General features: G+C 41.5%; 4 non-coding genes across 4 annotated transcripts; all 4 read left to right on the plus strand.

Annotated features, from left to right (window-relative positions):
* The first annotated feature begins 25 nt into the window (after positions 1–25).
* Positions 26–98, plus strand: Trnak-uuu. The gene has a single exon. It is a non-coding gene; the product is annotated as a tRNA-Lys (tRNA).
* Positions 99–242: 144 nt separating this feature from the next.
* On the plus strand, positions 243–315 carry Trnak-uuu. Its single transcript has one exon. It is a non-coding gene; the product is annotated as a tRNA-Lys (tRNA).
* Positions 316–3,043: 2,728 nt separating this feature from the next.
* Positions 3,044–3,116, plus strand: Trnak-uuu. Its single transcript has one exon. It is a non-coding gene; the product is annotated as a tRNA-Lys (tRNA).
* A 1,122-nt stretch (positions 3,117–4,238) lies between these two features.
* Trnak-uuu lies at positions 4,239–4,311 on the plus strand. The gene has a single exon. It is a non-coding gene; the product is annotated as a tRNA-Lys (tRNA).
* The last annotated feature ends 11,363 nt before the right edge of the window (positions 4,312–15,674 follow it).

Consider the following 15,674-nt stretch of genomic DNA (forward strand, 5'->3'; position numbering starts at 1 on the left):
GTTCCTGGATCCGTGACGTCCGAATGCCCGGGTAGCTCAGTCGGTAGAGCATTGGACTTTTAATCCAAGGGTCCAGGGTTCAAGTCCCTGCTCGGGCGGACTATTTTTTTTTTGCATTCATAAAAATAAAACACATTTTAGCGGAAATAATTATTTAAACTAATTATTTCCAGAACCTATTTAATTTGTTCTTTTCGAAGGAGGTCTAGTTTTGTTAGCATTTCGGCAGGAGGCAACCAAATGCCCGGGTAGCTCAGTCGGTAGAGCATTGGACTTTTAATCCAAGGGTCCAGGGTTCAAGTCCCTGCTCGGGCGATCGACTTTTTTTACTATTTTTTTATTATTTATTTTTTATTTATAACGATTTTTTATTTTATTTTATTTATTTTAAGCTTCAATTAACTTTTTACGACCCAAGATATTTAATGGTTTTCATAAAACATCTATACAACCATCTACAATCCGCATGCGTCGATAAGGTAGTGGTCGGTAACATAGTGCACGTTGTTCAAGTATTAAATATTAACCAAAGTGGGTTCGAGTTTTAAATCTTCTGCTTCCGACATAAAGTCTGTCTTTTTTCTTAATTGACAATTATTTTCTATATTTTCTTAAAAGCTTGCACCTGAAATAATTATTTAAATATAAATTTTACATCTTACATGCAACAACAACCTTCATTCCGGGGTTCAACGAGTCGATAACATAGTGGAAAAGGTTCATACTCCATACGTCATCGAAAATGTGTTTGAGTTATAAACCCTCGACTTTCGACTGGAAGGTTGGCAGCTTCTGTAATCACGCTTCTGTGAGGTCTGATTGTGGGATGGCCTGAGGCTGGGATTCACTGTGTAGCGGACCAGCTCATGTTGACGGAACGTCCGCACTAAGCTTGCCATCAATATGGGTGCCATGGAGGAGTCCAAGGCATTCAGGTTGGCTAAGGAGGGATGAACCGGGCCAGGGGTGAAAACCAGCAGCCAAGAGTTCCCGTGGTAGGCAGTAGTGGGATAGCGTACCGGAGTGAACTGCCGTTATCAGCTCAACCAACATGGTTGGACCACAATCTATTGCAACCCGAAATTTTTATTTATATTTTTTGGAGGTCCTTTTAAGTCCAAGGACCAAAATTAAATCTAACAATTGTATTTTTTCCAAATAAAATTTATTAAAACAATAGCGGAAACTGTGTTTTTACTTGATAAGGAAACCCGTATTTCCCAGAGTGTTCTAAATGGTCATATTTTGATACATTTAACCAGTGTTGGGATAATATGAAAATATACTTGGCCAAAGAGGTGTTACCTATCGGGACAGTCATACACCACGATTCACTAACATCCGATCCTTGAGCGGAATACCTTAAACGATTTCTTAATCGATTCTCCCCCAATCTACATCAAAAGCTGAAAACAAAATATTTTTTAGATTTTTTGTTAAATTTTCTGGGGGGTCTCCTTCGAAATTCATAAAAATGCATTGGAGGACGATATGAGCTCCAACAAAGCCCATAGTTTTCACAATTTTCATCCGATCCTTGAGTGGAATACCTTAAACGATTTCTTAATCGATTCTCCACCAATCTTCATCAAAATCTGGAGGCAAAATATTTTTTAGATTTGTTGTTAAATTTTCTGGGGGGTCTCCTTCGAAATTCATAAAAATGCATTGGAGGACGATATGAGCCCCAACGAAGCCCATAGTTTTCACAATTTTCATCCGATCCTTGAGTGGAATACCTTAAACGATTTCTTAATCGATTCTCCACCAATCTGCATCAAAATCTGGAGGCAAAATATTTTTAAGATTTTTTGTTAAATTTTCTGGGAGGTCGCCTTCGAAATTCATAAAAATGCATTGGAGGACGATATGAGCCCCAACGAAGCCCATAGTTTTCACAATTTTCATCCGATCCTTGAGCGGAATACCTTAAACGATTTCTTAATCGATTCTCCACCAATCTACATCAAAATCTGGAGACAAAATATTTTTTAGATTTTTTGTTAAATTTTCTGGGGGGTCTCCTTCGAAATTCATAAAAATGCATTTTAGGACGATATGAGCCCCAACGAAGCCCACAGTTTTCACAATTTTCATCCGATCCTTGAGCGGAATACCTTAAACGATTTTTTAATCGATTCTCCACCAATCTACATCAAAAGCTGAAAACAAAATATTTTTTAGATTTTTTGTTAAATTTTCTGGGGGGTCCCCTTCGAAATTCATAAAAATGCATTGGAGGACGATATGAGCCCCAACGAAGCCCATAGTTTTGCCAATTTTCATCCGATCCTTGAGCGGAATACCTTAAACGATTTCTTAATCGATTCTCCACCAATCTACATCAAAATCTGGAGACAAAATATTTTTTAGATTTGTTGTTAAATTTTCTGGGGGGTCTCCTTCGAAATTCATAAAAATGCATTTTAGGACGATATGAGCCCCAACGAAGCCCACAGTTTTCACAATTTTCATCCGATCCTTGAGCGGAATACCTTAAACGATTTCTTAATCGATTCTCCACCAATCTGCATCAAAAGCTGAAAAAAAAATATTTTTTAGATTTTTTGTAAAATTTTCTGGGGGGTCCCCTTCGTAATTCATAAAAATGCATGGGAGGACTATGTAAGCCCCAACGAAAGGCATATTTTTGCAATTTTCCTCCGATCCTTGAGCGGAATACCTGAAACGGTTTGTATATCGATTCTCCCTCAATCTGCATCAAAAACCGAAAACAAAAGATTTTTTAGTTTTTTTGTTAAATTTTCTGGGGGTTCCCTTCGAAATTCATAAAAATGCATGGGAGTACTACCTGAGCCCCAGCGAAGGTCGTAGTTTTACCAATTTTTTCCTGAACCTCGATTTGTGATATTGTTGAAATGATTTTTTTTAAATTGTTATTACATAATATTTCTGTATTCCATCTATGTCTAATAATCCTGAGAAGTGTTTTAAAGGATGTCTGGAAGGATATATAGATAAATCCGATTCAAATATGAAAAGGACTTTAGTTAAAGTATTCTAAGCCGCTATTTTTTTACATGCCCGGGTAGCTCAGTCGGTAGAGCATTGGACTTTTAATCCAAGGGTCCAGGGTTCAAGTCCCTGCTCGGGCGGTCCAATTTTTTTGTAATTTCCAGTTGTTATTTACTTCTTTTTTAATATTCACCATAATTCCCATTAATTTTATATCTGTGAAAGTTTAATGTGAATCCTATGCGAACAGATAAAACTACTCCTTATAAATATATCTTAAAAAAAATTTTGATGGAATACATATTCAGGGTTGAAAAAGTGGTAAAAATTTTATTATTAAGAATTCTGTTTGAATTTCTTTAGGATATTATATATCCAGTTTTTCAAATATTGAACAAAATGTCTAGATTCCAAAAAACTTATAAAGCAGTGCAAACAATTAAATATTTACTCAGTATATGATACTTACTGGACGCTATGAGGTCAGCTATGAAAAATGTAACAAAACAGATATATATTTCAAATCATAGTGTATAACTTAAAATCTTTAAAAAATATTGGTAACAAAGATTGTCTACAAAAAGATCGATAAAGTAGTTCGAAAAGTGGTAAAGCAGTTTACAGGGCTTCTAAAACTGTAGACAAGCAGTTAATTATAGATGTGTGGATACAGCAGTGTATATAGTCGATAACATAGCGATGTGGAATGTATCTCTATCTAGTAGTATGTATCTGAGCCATTGACCAAAATGCTTTCGACTGGAAGGTTGGCATCTTCTGTAATCACGCTTCTGTGAGGTCTGATTGTGGGATGGCCTGAGGCTGGGATTCACTGTGTAGCGGACCAGCTCATGTTGACGGAACGTCCGCACTAAGCTTGCCATCAATATGGGTGCCATGGAGGAGTCCAAGGCATTCAGGTTGGCTAAGGAGGGATGAACCGGGCCAGGGGTGAAAACCAGCAGCCAAGAGTTCCCGTGGTAGGCAGTAGTGGGATAGCGTACCGGAGTGAACTGCCGTTATCAGCTCAACCAACATGGTTGGACCACAATCTTTTGCTTCCCGAAAATTTTATTTTTTTATTTTGAAAAATTCGTTCTGTGTGATATTTTTCACTCAATATTCTTGAGTATTTTGTTTCACTCTTCAAATATATATTTAAACTTTTATTTTGGCCGCATTTAGAATTAGAGCTTTCAGAAGCTTTCTCGGTCAGAATCGGGTCCGAAACGTAATGGCATTATGGCAGACGATAGGTACATGCCCGGGTAGCTCAGTCGGTAGAGCATTGGACTTTTAATCCAAGGGTCCAGGGTTCAAGTCCCTGCTCGGGCGAGCCAACTTTTTTTTCCCCTTTTTTTATTTTATTTATGTAAGTTTAATGCATGTTTCATTTTTATTCATATGATTCTGTTTAAAATCATAACCAAACAAGAATCGAAGCTAAGAAACTGAAAAAGAAAGCGTACCTAGTCGGGCCAACATCTAATTGAACCCTCATGAAATTAGCACCTTTTATTTGCACTTCCATTTACTGCCGCCGTCGTGGATATACCCAAATTGTGTGCTGTACAACAGATACTTTGTATCTACGAGTGCTCAAGTGCGTCTGTGTGTGTGTGTGTACCTCGATGTTTGCTAGATTCCGGCCTTTTGGGTTTTGTTGCTGGCCGTTTTAGTGGCTGGCTGGATACGCCTAAGAATTTTTGACACACTTTCCTACCCCGCCGAACCCCAAGAGCGTATCATACACACACAGAACACACAGTATGGTATGTACCGAGACCAAATCGAGCGGCTCTAGTCGATTTAGCAACGGACGTTGGGATGGATGCTGGCCGTTTGTTGCCGCCTGCCAAGTGGACTAGAAAACGAATGCGTTTAATTAGCATTCATTACGACGGATCATCAAATTGCCCCACCGGCAGCAGCGACTCACGATGCAACAATAAAAGCGGGGACGAGCAGGAGAAAACGTTTGGTGTACATGCTAATCGGCAGAATAAACGAAAATATTTAGATGATAAACCAAAGTCAAGAGACGTTTTCCAAACTGTTCCATGACGTTGGACGACTTGCCGGGCCGAAGAGGAAGAAATTCCATTTGGCACACAGACCAAGGCTGCGACCATTAGCAGGCTCTTACCTGTTGTTCGGCCGTAACTCCATTTCAGGTAGCCGTTGCATAAAAAAATAGAAGAAAAAACCAAGAGGAAATATGGGCCATAAATTAAAAAATGGCAAACACAAACGGAACAATAGGTTTTCCTCGTTAGAGAGTCCTGGAACAGCAGCTTGCATCTAAAATTTCGAGCCTGGGATGTTTATGACAGATCCAAATGGCGGATGTCAGAAAAATATTCTTTCTTAAAATGCATCTGCCCCGGGATGCAACAGAAACTATAGGAATTGCTTGGTTTTAGAGTTACTACATAATTCTATATAATTTTTTTTTTAGAAACCACATTCATAAAAGTTTTGCCGCCTAAACTCGTTCCTAATACTTTTCTTTAAACCGATTTTATCCGCCAGAAACTGAATTTGTTCGCTAATATTTTTAAATAACACACTTTGTCCTCATTTAAAAAGTAGCTAATTAAAATGTTTGCCGCGGATTGACATTCATAACGGGGTTAGGAAATTACTGGAGCTAATGGTGTCCCCCTTTGATGGCTAAATGTGTAATTATCAATGCAACAAATTTGAATTTAACGAGCGCATCAACACCAGACTCCGCCCCCAGGACCCGACAAATGGGAGCCCTCAACGGTGCTCAAGGAGCCAGCGTTCTCCCCGGGGCGACGAGGACGACCAGGGCGAAAAGGACAAGGATTTTCCCTGCTCCTGCGACGACTGATTAATGAGGCTTTAAATATCCCACTTTGATTTCATTCTGAAAACACGCGGAGCGTTCTCGTCTCCGCATCTCCAACAAAGAAGTTTCATTGACTCTGAGGTCCTGGATGGCCCAAGGGGTATCGGGGGGTATGAAGGGCTATCGGGGGGAGTTATGGTTATGTCGGGGAAGAGCGATATACTGAGAGATATAGGGAGAGAGAGCGAACTATGTTCTCGTAAATTGGCCAGAGAACCGAGGTCCTTTGCCGCCAGGACACGCATACACCACTCAGATGGCGTTGGGCAATTCGGAACGGTTGGAAACAGAGTCCACAAAAGTCTACAAATGAGCTGGATGCGCTTGAATTCTCCTTGTTTCTCCGGGGGTATATGAGCCGCGATGTCGTGCCCTGGAAAATTAAGGAACAGGACTCGTAACACTTGGCGAAATGAAAGAGTAACTAGAAGAGATGTGCTTGGAGAGGAAAAATGGTAATGTTTTCAGGAATTATATACTTTACTGGCAATCTTGTTTATACTTCAAAGTTAGAATAGGAAAACTATTGAACTCTCGGTAAAATATTTTATATTTCCTCTTAAATATACGGTTAAATAAAAGTATTACTCTATCGTGTTTAAAACATCACACATTTTCAATATTTTTATAAATTTCTTTCCATATCCAGAGTTTTATTTAAAAAAAACTTACTTCTAAAGCTTCCTAAAGAAAACCCATAAAAATCTTCTCCTTTCCTGTTATCTTAAAGATTGAATTTTTTAAACAATTTTAATGAAAAGATTCTACTTTAAAAGCATAAAAATTGTTAAAAAGATAGACCGAGTATTAGAAATTTAATTTTTTCCAGTGCTCTTGATTATTTGCTGCTCAGTTCTCTTCGCAGGCCGAGAGAGACCTTCGAGTCTCTACGATTCTCCAACTTTCCCCGGTATTAGGTGCAAACCAGATCCAAGCCCAGAGCCCAGGTGCGAAAGGGAGAGGCCGAGGGCGAGAGACTGAGACAGAGACAGAGAGCGGCGGAGCGATATGGCTGTTATCAACTCAACATTGGCAATAAGCACCGGCTTGGTGGGTCGCCTTCGTCGCCGTCGACTGAGCTCGCTTCGATTCAGAAAACTGAGTTTCAGTTTGTAATTTGACGCCGACCGCGGCGGAACATGAGCGCCCTGCTCTGCGAAAGCGGCCATATCGCCCGCCCGCCGCCGCCGCTGCTGCTGCTGCCTCTCCTGCTGCTGACGTCGCTGCAGCAAAGATGGGCAGAGCAGCCATCATCCTGCAGAAAGGAGGCTGCGACCTAATCCTGGCTGCAAACAACCCGCAAAAATATGCAACAAAAAACCAGAAAACTCTGTGCTAAAGTGGTGGAACTATTTTCCAAAAATTTAATTCAACTCCGGGCCCATCTGAAATCGAAAAAAAAGCCGAAAGGATTTAAAGCCGAGCCCAGAAAACCCAGTCGGGCCAGGTATGTCAAAAATTGAAAACTTAATTGAAATGTGCATGCTTTTAAGAAACTGGCGAGCAAAAGTCCAAATGGGCAGTACGCATGTGCACCAAAAGGGGCGTGTGGGCGGCCCAGGAGGCGGCCTGGGGGGGCCTTCGCCGGAGTCAATTGCCATTTCCAAAGCCTGCGCCTGTCCTCGTTTTGACTCGTCGACGCCTCGGTATAAGTGTATCTGTGTGTGCCCGTTCTGTGGCAGTGTGTGAGTGTCGCAGCAGCGCCTTTCATCCACTTTTCATTTGCGCAGAAACACTGCCAGAAGTCGAGCCAGCCGACCGGGCCTCACCCCTACAAGCCCAAAAGTCGGGCGAAAAAAAAAAAAACGTATAAAAACGAACTTCAACCTCGTTGTCGCGCTATCAGTAGTAACAACAACAAAAACAGCACTCCAGCTAGCCCACCCTCCTCCAGTCAGGCCAACAGCAACCAACCCCCTTTCCCACATCCCCACACCAAGCCCATTTACCAAACACTTGTCCCGCCATTTAGTGCATGGGTTAAGCAGTATACCGAATATGTATTAGTGGCGGGGCCCAAGACGGCGGCGACAGCTGCTCCGGGCTGCACCACCCACCGCCTCATAATCCCGTAATGGAATCGGCGGTGGCGGCGGTGCTGGTGGTGTTGGTGGTGGTGGGGAAGTCGATGATAATCGGGCCCAGATACGCCAAGTGGCAAAGTGTTAAGCCCCGGGCTGAGATGGTGATTCCGGGAAGGAGGATGACCCAGCCACAGCCCCAGGGCGGCTGCAGGAGCGGCTGCATTTAATGTATTTTGCGTATATAGCACGCAGCCCGGACTAGCACTGAGAGAAAAATAGTAGCACTTAATGGAATTAGTTCTTAAAGGAGAGTTATGACCAGATGAGGGACAGTACCCGCCATAGCAACTGTCCCAATCTCCCACTCCTTTTAATAATTCAAATGTAATTTTTTTGATGCAAATCTTAGCAAGAACCCCCTTTTTTTTCCTGTGTATTGGACACATAGTGCATCCTGCACATATTGCGTGGGGATGCGCGTAAGGTGCGTATCAGAATCAGGGATGCGCAGCAACATGGCGCTGGTTTCGATTCGAGGGAACCCCCTTTAGAAAAGAAGTCCCCATACCTATTTTCTCTTTTTTTGGGAAAGGTCAAACCCGTTAGGAGAAATAAAATTAAAAAATTTAAATAGATTTTGGAGAGCGCTTTTCGATATTTGTTACGAATTGTTTTGTTCCTCATTCCGTATGCAAATGGTTCGAACCAAAACCGGCAACTGACTAATATCCAAATGAGCCAGCCGATGATGGCGAAAAAAAAACTTGCTGGGTCACAGGCTTTATATGAAAAAACAAAGTTAATAAAACTTTATGGCTATTTTATGCATTTGCTGACGTTGTCCGACTTGCCGCTTTTTGTGGCTTTGAGACAAAAATTCGGGGACCTGTTCGTCTCCGATTTTGAACTGACATCTTCATGGAGGGGCCTGGGCCAACGAGTTCGCTTGTTTTCGGTTCAGTTTTGACCTGATTATGAATCATAAATTTGCCTGGGCCATTGTGTAATTATTCAGATTGTCCACATGACCCACTAAATGCAGCCAGTGTTGGGCCCAATTCCTCGGGGCAATTAAAGCCATTTACAAGGCGGCTTAGACTGTGAAATGTTTGGGGAGAGTCGAGCGAGAGCCTCTGTGATTAGATATGAATTTTTCAAAAGTTTGCATCTCCAATGTGTTTGGGGGATCATAAATATGAATGAGCTTAGGAGAGTGTTGAGAGTTTTTCAGATTCAAATCTGTCAACTGGTAACAAGATGCCCCAGCCAAGGGGGCGAAGCTTCTGTGTCAATAGGTCATCAAATAAATGAGGTTGCGTTGCATAATTCACAAGACCATAGTTATGAGAGGAAGCACCATTTTCTTTAGCATTTTGAATTAACTTTGTAGGAGTGACTAAACATATTCCTATGAAAAGAAGTCCCCAAGGAAACCACAATCACCTCGGAATTGACCTTGCCACATGCTGCATTTTACCCTGTACCCTTATCGAGTTTCTGGCATTAACTCTGCACCCCTAGCACCCCTAGCACCCCTAGCACCCCATGTAGTGGGAACTGAAACTCCATCTCCCATCCTCCCTGCCAACCCCATGTGTAGAACCGAACTGAGAACTTCTTTCACTTCATTTGGGGTAACTGCAGTATGACTTATTTATTGGAATTTCATGCAAATTTCCAAACAAACAGCCAGTCAACCCAATGCAGCTGCCCGAGAACTGGCTATTGCACTTTGGCTATTGCAGAGAGAGAAAAACAAACAGGCTCTACTGCAGAGTTCATTAATTCAGATGTAATCTTGTTTGAGGAACCTCATATGGGCAGATATTTATTTTAGATGTAACTCGTAACTCGTAACTGGGAGCTAATCCGATAAAGGTTATTTGGCTTAGTTTTTAATCATTTCTCTTAGTGTTCTGTGATTATTTGGCCGCGCATTTTCATTAAGCCCGGCGAAATGATAAATTAAGACACTAAATGAAAATAAAATGCAAAGAGCCAAGGAGGGAAACGGCCAGAGACCCCAAAGGAAGGCGCGTATTTTCGTAAACAACAAACGGACACCGACAACAATCAAGAGAGAGAGAGGAGCCGGTAACCTGGAACAGGGACAGGGACAGGGACAGGGACCGACCGGAATGCCAGCCAGCACTCATAGGTGGGGATATATGGATGGTAGGATGTAGGTAACGCGACCCGAGATACAGATACAGATGGGCAGATACAAAATGCCGCAATCTTGGGCAGGTTCAAAATAAATACCGCGCTCCGTTTTCGGAATTTCTTCTTTCATTTCTATCCCAGTGCCTATCCCAGTCTACCTGCCCCTTCATTTTCGCGGCGAATGGCAAGAAGGTGAAGTAGCAATAATAATATTATTCAGTAAACTGAAACAACCTTGGCCCCCGAGCTCCGTTGGCGATGCAAACAAAAATACAAAAAAACAAAAAAAAAAACATGGCAGAGGGCCGTCCGGCACAGTGGGGCAAACGTGGTGATTGAATGGTGACGCACTGCACCCTGGACGGTGACATTTGGCACTGACCAAGGTAAATGATCTGCCCAGCACCTCCTCCTCCTCCAGGGGGGCAGAGACTTTGATTTATGTGCGAAGTTGTCTTCGTGTGCTACAGCAACATTGCAAAAATTTCAGCCAGTCATTGCCCCTTTGTTGCTGCTGCTGCTCGACGTCCGATGGTTTATGGGTCTGGTCAGGGAATAGGTTAGCTGCTGGCAAAGGGGAGACTAAACAGGGAGAAATAACTTCTGTCCCATCCCATTCTGTTGAAATTCTTCCCAACTAATCTTTAATCTTTGATTTAACAGATATGTAGTTCTACTGTCAGATAGCATTTTCTCAATCTATCATATTTGTAAAGACTCTACTATTTCTCCCAGTGTACTACGCATTCCCCACTCGCCTTTTGTACATTTTCGCATTCGCTTCCGGCGGGGATCGTCTTGGAGTTTCTCTTTGTATCTCATTACTATTGTTGCATCCGTAGACTCATCCGTAGAATTATTGAAATGCTTCTATCTGAACGAAAGTCTGAACGAAAATAAACCGATTTGGTGGCTCAGAGCTGACAAAATGAAGTTATTACTTATACTTATGGCTTAAAGATAATTAATGGACTCCCCAAGCTCAAAGTTCCGATTGAAAGAGTCTTTTTGTGACTATCTGTTAAGAAAACGAAAATAGAACAACCGAAATTGTATCTGACTTGCTCGTACATCAAAATTTATCAATTCAAAGATAACCACGAAATTCTTCGTAAATTAATTAATCAATGTTTCTTGGGAATAACAAAGGGAAAACAATTAAACTAGTTTGACAAACTAATGATAACAGTTCAAGAAACTAGCTATTCTTTTTTTTTACAACTATAAATAGTTAAAAACAATAAATGAAACGCATAAAAGTTAATTTAATTTTATGGGATATCAACTTTCACACAATGCTTAATGACAGATAGTAAAAAGTTATATGGGGAATTTTAGAATAGTTTATCATCAGACTCAGTTGAAACTAAATGATTCGTTTTATTTAAAATTTAGCCAATAATCAAGCCTGACACACGCTTCTAAAAATACACCTTACAATGGCTCCTCTGTAATTATTATTAGCGCCGCGGAATGACTGTACTAATGGGCTGATCCGCGAAATCCTTAGTGCAACAAATTAGCGACAAATCTAGCCCCCACTAGCATATTTAATGCTGTCAAATATTTGCGATGAATTAGCATTGACTCTGGGCTATGGACGGCCTCTGGGATTGTTTATTTCCTGACGATTTTGCGGAAGGTGCTAACATCTGACCACGTGAAATCAATTAGCATTTTTAGTTTCGGGGGTGTTGTTGGGGGTGATGTAATATATTTTCGCAAATTTTGATTTGGCACAACGGCGATAATTTAGCCCACCAATTGATAATTGGGGCAGTTTGACTTGCGAGCTGGCTGGCAGCTGCCTGGCTGCCTGGCTGCCTGCCTGGTCCTTCACCCTGATTATCCTTCCCTTTTCCGCAGTAGCGCGCTCCCTGTCGCCACCCCTCCTCGAGTGTGTCCTTGTGGATTGTGTGTACACATTTGGAGAGCGAGCTGAGCGAGACACTCACGGTTCGGGCCAGCTCGGGCAGGGTAAAATCCGGAGCAGCCATGTTGAGGCTGCAAAAAGGACAACCACCAGACCAGCAGACAAAGAGGCACCTCCGACAGCCAGAAAGAGAAAGCGACAGAGGACTAGAGAGAGAGAGAGAGAGATGGGAGGACTGAGAAAGAGTCCTAGAGGGTGTGCAAAGTCAAACGGCTTGTCCTCTTTCCTTTGTTTACGCAAGATTTGTTGCCATTACGGGCCTAATCCGAGGGATTTCTAGGGTAACCCGCCAGCCCCGAAAAGGTTTTTGACTTTGCCAGCTTAGTCCTGCCGTTTAGTGCTAATGAATACTGCTAAAAAGACATTAATTAATTGAAATTTCATTACAGGACACGGACTCCATAAAGGCATCTGCACTCTGCACTGCCATCGACACCGATACCGACTCCGACACCGACACCGACTCCGACACCTCCGCTTCCACCAGTCATTACTCAGCAGTCTTAGGACGGCTTAATGCTGAATCATCACCAACCATCGTTAGCGAACTGGAGCAGGGACAAGAAGGCTTAAGGTGGCGCCCACGGCAAACAAATTAGCCGGAGTGGGGGAGAGCCGGAGAACCCACTGGCGACAGCCTTCCAGGTCGGGAGCTTAGCGAGGCGACTCCCTGATTGATTTCAGGGCAAACAGAGAGCCAAATCAGATCTATCATTCTTTAAATGGGCACCATGTCTATCCCACTTCCAGGCCTCGCGCACCTCTTTTATCGACGTGAAGAAAGTGCCGTAATCCGAGCGCAATCAATTAGATACAAGCGCTCTAAGCACTCCCATAGACATCGCAGTGGTATCTTATCTTATCGCCGGCACCGCTTCTTTCGATAACGCTGGCATTACTTTCCGTATTCTGCCTTTTTTTTCGGACTGCTGCCTAATCTCGGAGCACCCGGAGAGGTCTTGGCTTCAGTTGGTTTTCCGCAGCTGCAGCGAAGACAACACCGAGCAGGAAACTCTCGGGCCAGGGCCTTCGTGACTCTCCATTTTCTGGTCAGGAATACGGGCACGGACACGGACACGGACCCGGACACGGCTGCGGAACATGCCTCCATTTAATTGGCAGGCGAAACAGCGAGCTTTGTAATCACATTTTGGGTCATTTCATAGTTTCCAGAGGAAAGCCAACTACAATGAAAAAGGAAACGACAAAGGTGGCAGCCATCACCGCATCACGTGTGGCACGATAAATATAATTTTCCCGGGGCTCATGTAATTGCCGCGTTGGCTAAATTACTCCTTCGTATACACAATCCCACAACCACACACACATTGTATATGTTTATTAATATTTTAACCTTTTTTTTCCAGCCCCACCGTGATTGCCCACCGCCTCACCCAACACCGTCACACCTTGCGGCTGTGCTCCTATCCAGTTTGCTCCACGTCTACCCTGTAGATCCGAATTTGTTTTATACTAGTTTTAAGGACAAATTCGGTTCTAGAGAGGTTTGTGTGGTTCAATTTCCATCGTAAAATAAAAGTGTTTAATGAAGTGATTGGATAAATTAGTTTAAGAAGGAGCCTGTTTTTAAAAACCACGTTTCGGAACTGTTTCTGGAACTATTTTAAACTGAAATTTAATCTGTATTTAATGTTATTAAGTAAAAGTTAAAGAGTAATTCCTGAAAATGCTGTATAATAAACTGTGAATCAGAAAGAATTAATCCCCCCTGCGGCCGTTGCCAAGTAATAGATTCCCAGGTCTTGCAACTAAATCCCTGATAATGAATTGTGTGACACTATTTTCTTTGACTTACTTACATTCATTGATAAGCGAGCAGTTTTTAAAGTTTCACTTTTCAATGGCAATGATTCAGATATAAAGAAGAGAGAGGACACTACTTTTAAAAGATTAGATTAAAAAAATTACTATTAGTATTATATTCTTATATTGTTAATTATACCATAGTTAAGTCTTATAACAAGTCGAAATTATAGTTAAAACTTAATATTAATTTTAAATTTTGGAATCATGTTCACAAGCCCTGAACAAAATCCTCTAAGAATTTAAGAGTTCTTCCTAGACATGAATAAAATGATTCTAAATATAACTCGAAACCATTGACAGTCTTTTGTATTTCCCTTCTTCAATTGAAATAAGTTGTACATTTGAAATTTTCTCGCAACCGGACGATGGACACTTTGTCGTTCTTGCCGAGTTCCTTTGCTTTCATTTATATTCCTGCCGACTTCAATTTATTCGATGTGTTGCATGAAATTTACATTCTCGAAATTTTGCATACAAATTGCCATTACAGTCTCGCTGGGGGAGGGCGGCTCCTCCATTTGTGTGTACGTGGGTATGTGCCTTGGGGGTGTGTTTGAGGAGACCCTATTTGGGTCAAGTCGATTGTTAGACGCCGATTTCTGTACAAGCTCGTGTGAGAAGAAATTGGCAAAGTTTGCAGTTTTGTGCAAACGTCCCTGCACTTTGTCCTAATTTGCATAAGGCGTCACTTGAGGCACATCCGTCGACCATTTTGGGCCGGATGGTTCCGCCAGCGCCCTCCAAAATTTTCCCCACCAAATCTGGTCATGTGTAAATTTTACCTTTTTTCGTTTTATCTTCTGGGAAGGCCATTGAGTCTAATTTAGATATTGAAATTGTCATTATTTACCTATAAATTACCTTTACGGCTTTTTGAGTTGCGGAGCATACATATTTATCAGTCTTAACTGATAAGAGGAATTTGTAACTGATTTCGAATTGTAATTCGATTTAAATTGAACATTGTGAGAAAATGATGGAAGTCAAGAGGTTGGGTGCCATCACGTAGGTTGACTTTCCCACTATTCATAACACTTTTAAGTTCGATAAGAAGGGAATGCCTTCAAAGATCCTGTTGAAGGATCTGCACTACCAGAATGTTCCGTTTTTACAGAATCCATTGTGGATGCAGAGGATTCCGTTTTGATCTTTGTTTCAGGAGGACCACTTGTGGAAGCAACTGAGGGGGTCCGGGGACGGGGTCTCCCGACTCTGACTCCGTTTTTATGGACACCTCTGCAAAATAATAGTATGTAATAAAAATTCAAATCTAAAACAATAAACTCCTTATTTTTCCCTAAAAAAAGCCTCGTTTTAATTGCTTAATAATTCAAAATTTTAAATGTTCATTTTTACATTTCTGCGCGGAAAAATATTACGGAATGCGTAATATTCTCGTTACGATTTTCCAGAGCTTCATTTTTGCAGCGTTACGATTTTCCGGAGCTTCATTTCGAGCATCGAAATTGTACCTAAATTTACTACCGTAAAAATAAAAAAATACCACAAGTATTTTACATACTACAATCTGCGACTACGGTTTGTGCACTGGCTAACTCTTCAAGTGCTTCAAGTGGATTCCATTTCTATCAGCCGGTAGATGGCTTCAACTACTACATTAAATTCAGAAAATAAAAAAATAATTGTTTCCTTTTAAAATTTGTTTCCCAAGTTTATTTATACTTTAAAGATTATAAAATTTTAAAACGATGGTTACCATTGTCTCACTTTATTATTTTTCTCAAAACCATGGCGGGGAGCGGAAACATTTGGTTGGGTAGTGCGAACGTCTTGAAAACCTGTCAGTCAAATTTGATGAAGGTTGCTACGCATTCCGCCTTTTAAATGTTCCTTTTCCCTGTTCTAGACTTATTTA

The sequence above is a fragment of the Drosophila ananassae genome, chromosome 2L (genome assembly GCF_017639315.1).
Source record: "Drosophila ananassae strain 14024-0371.13 chromosome 2L, ASM1763931v2, whole genome shotgun sequence".
Taxonomy (NCBI): Eukaryota; Metazoa; Arthropoda; class Insecta; order Diptera; family Drosophilidae; genus Drosophila; species Drosophila ananassae.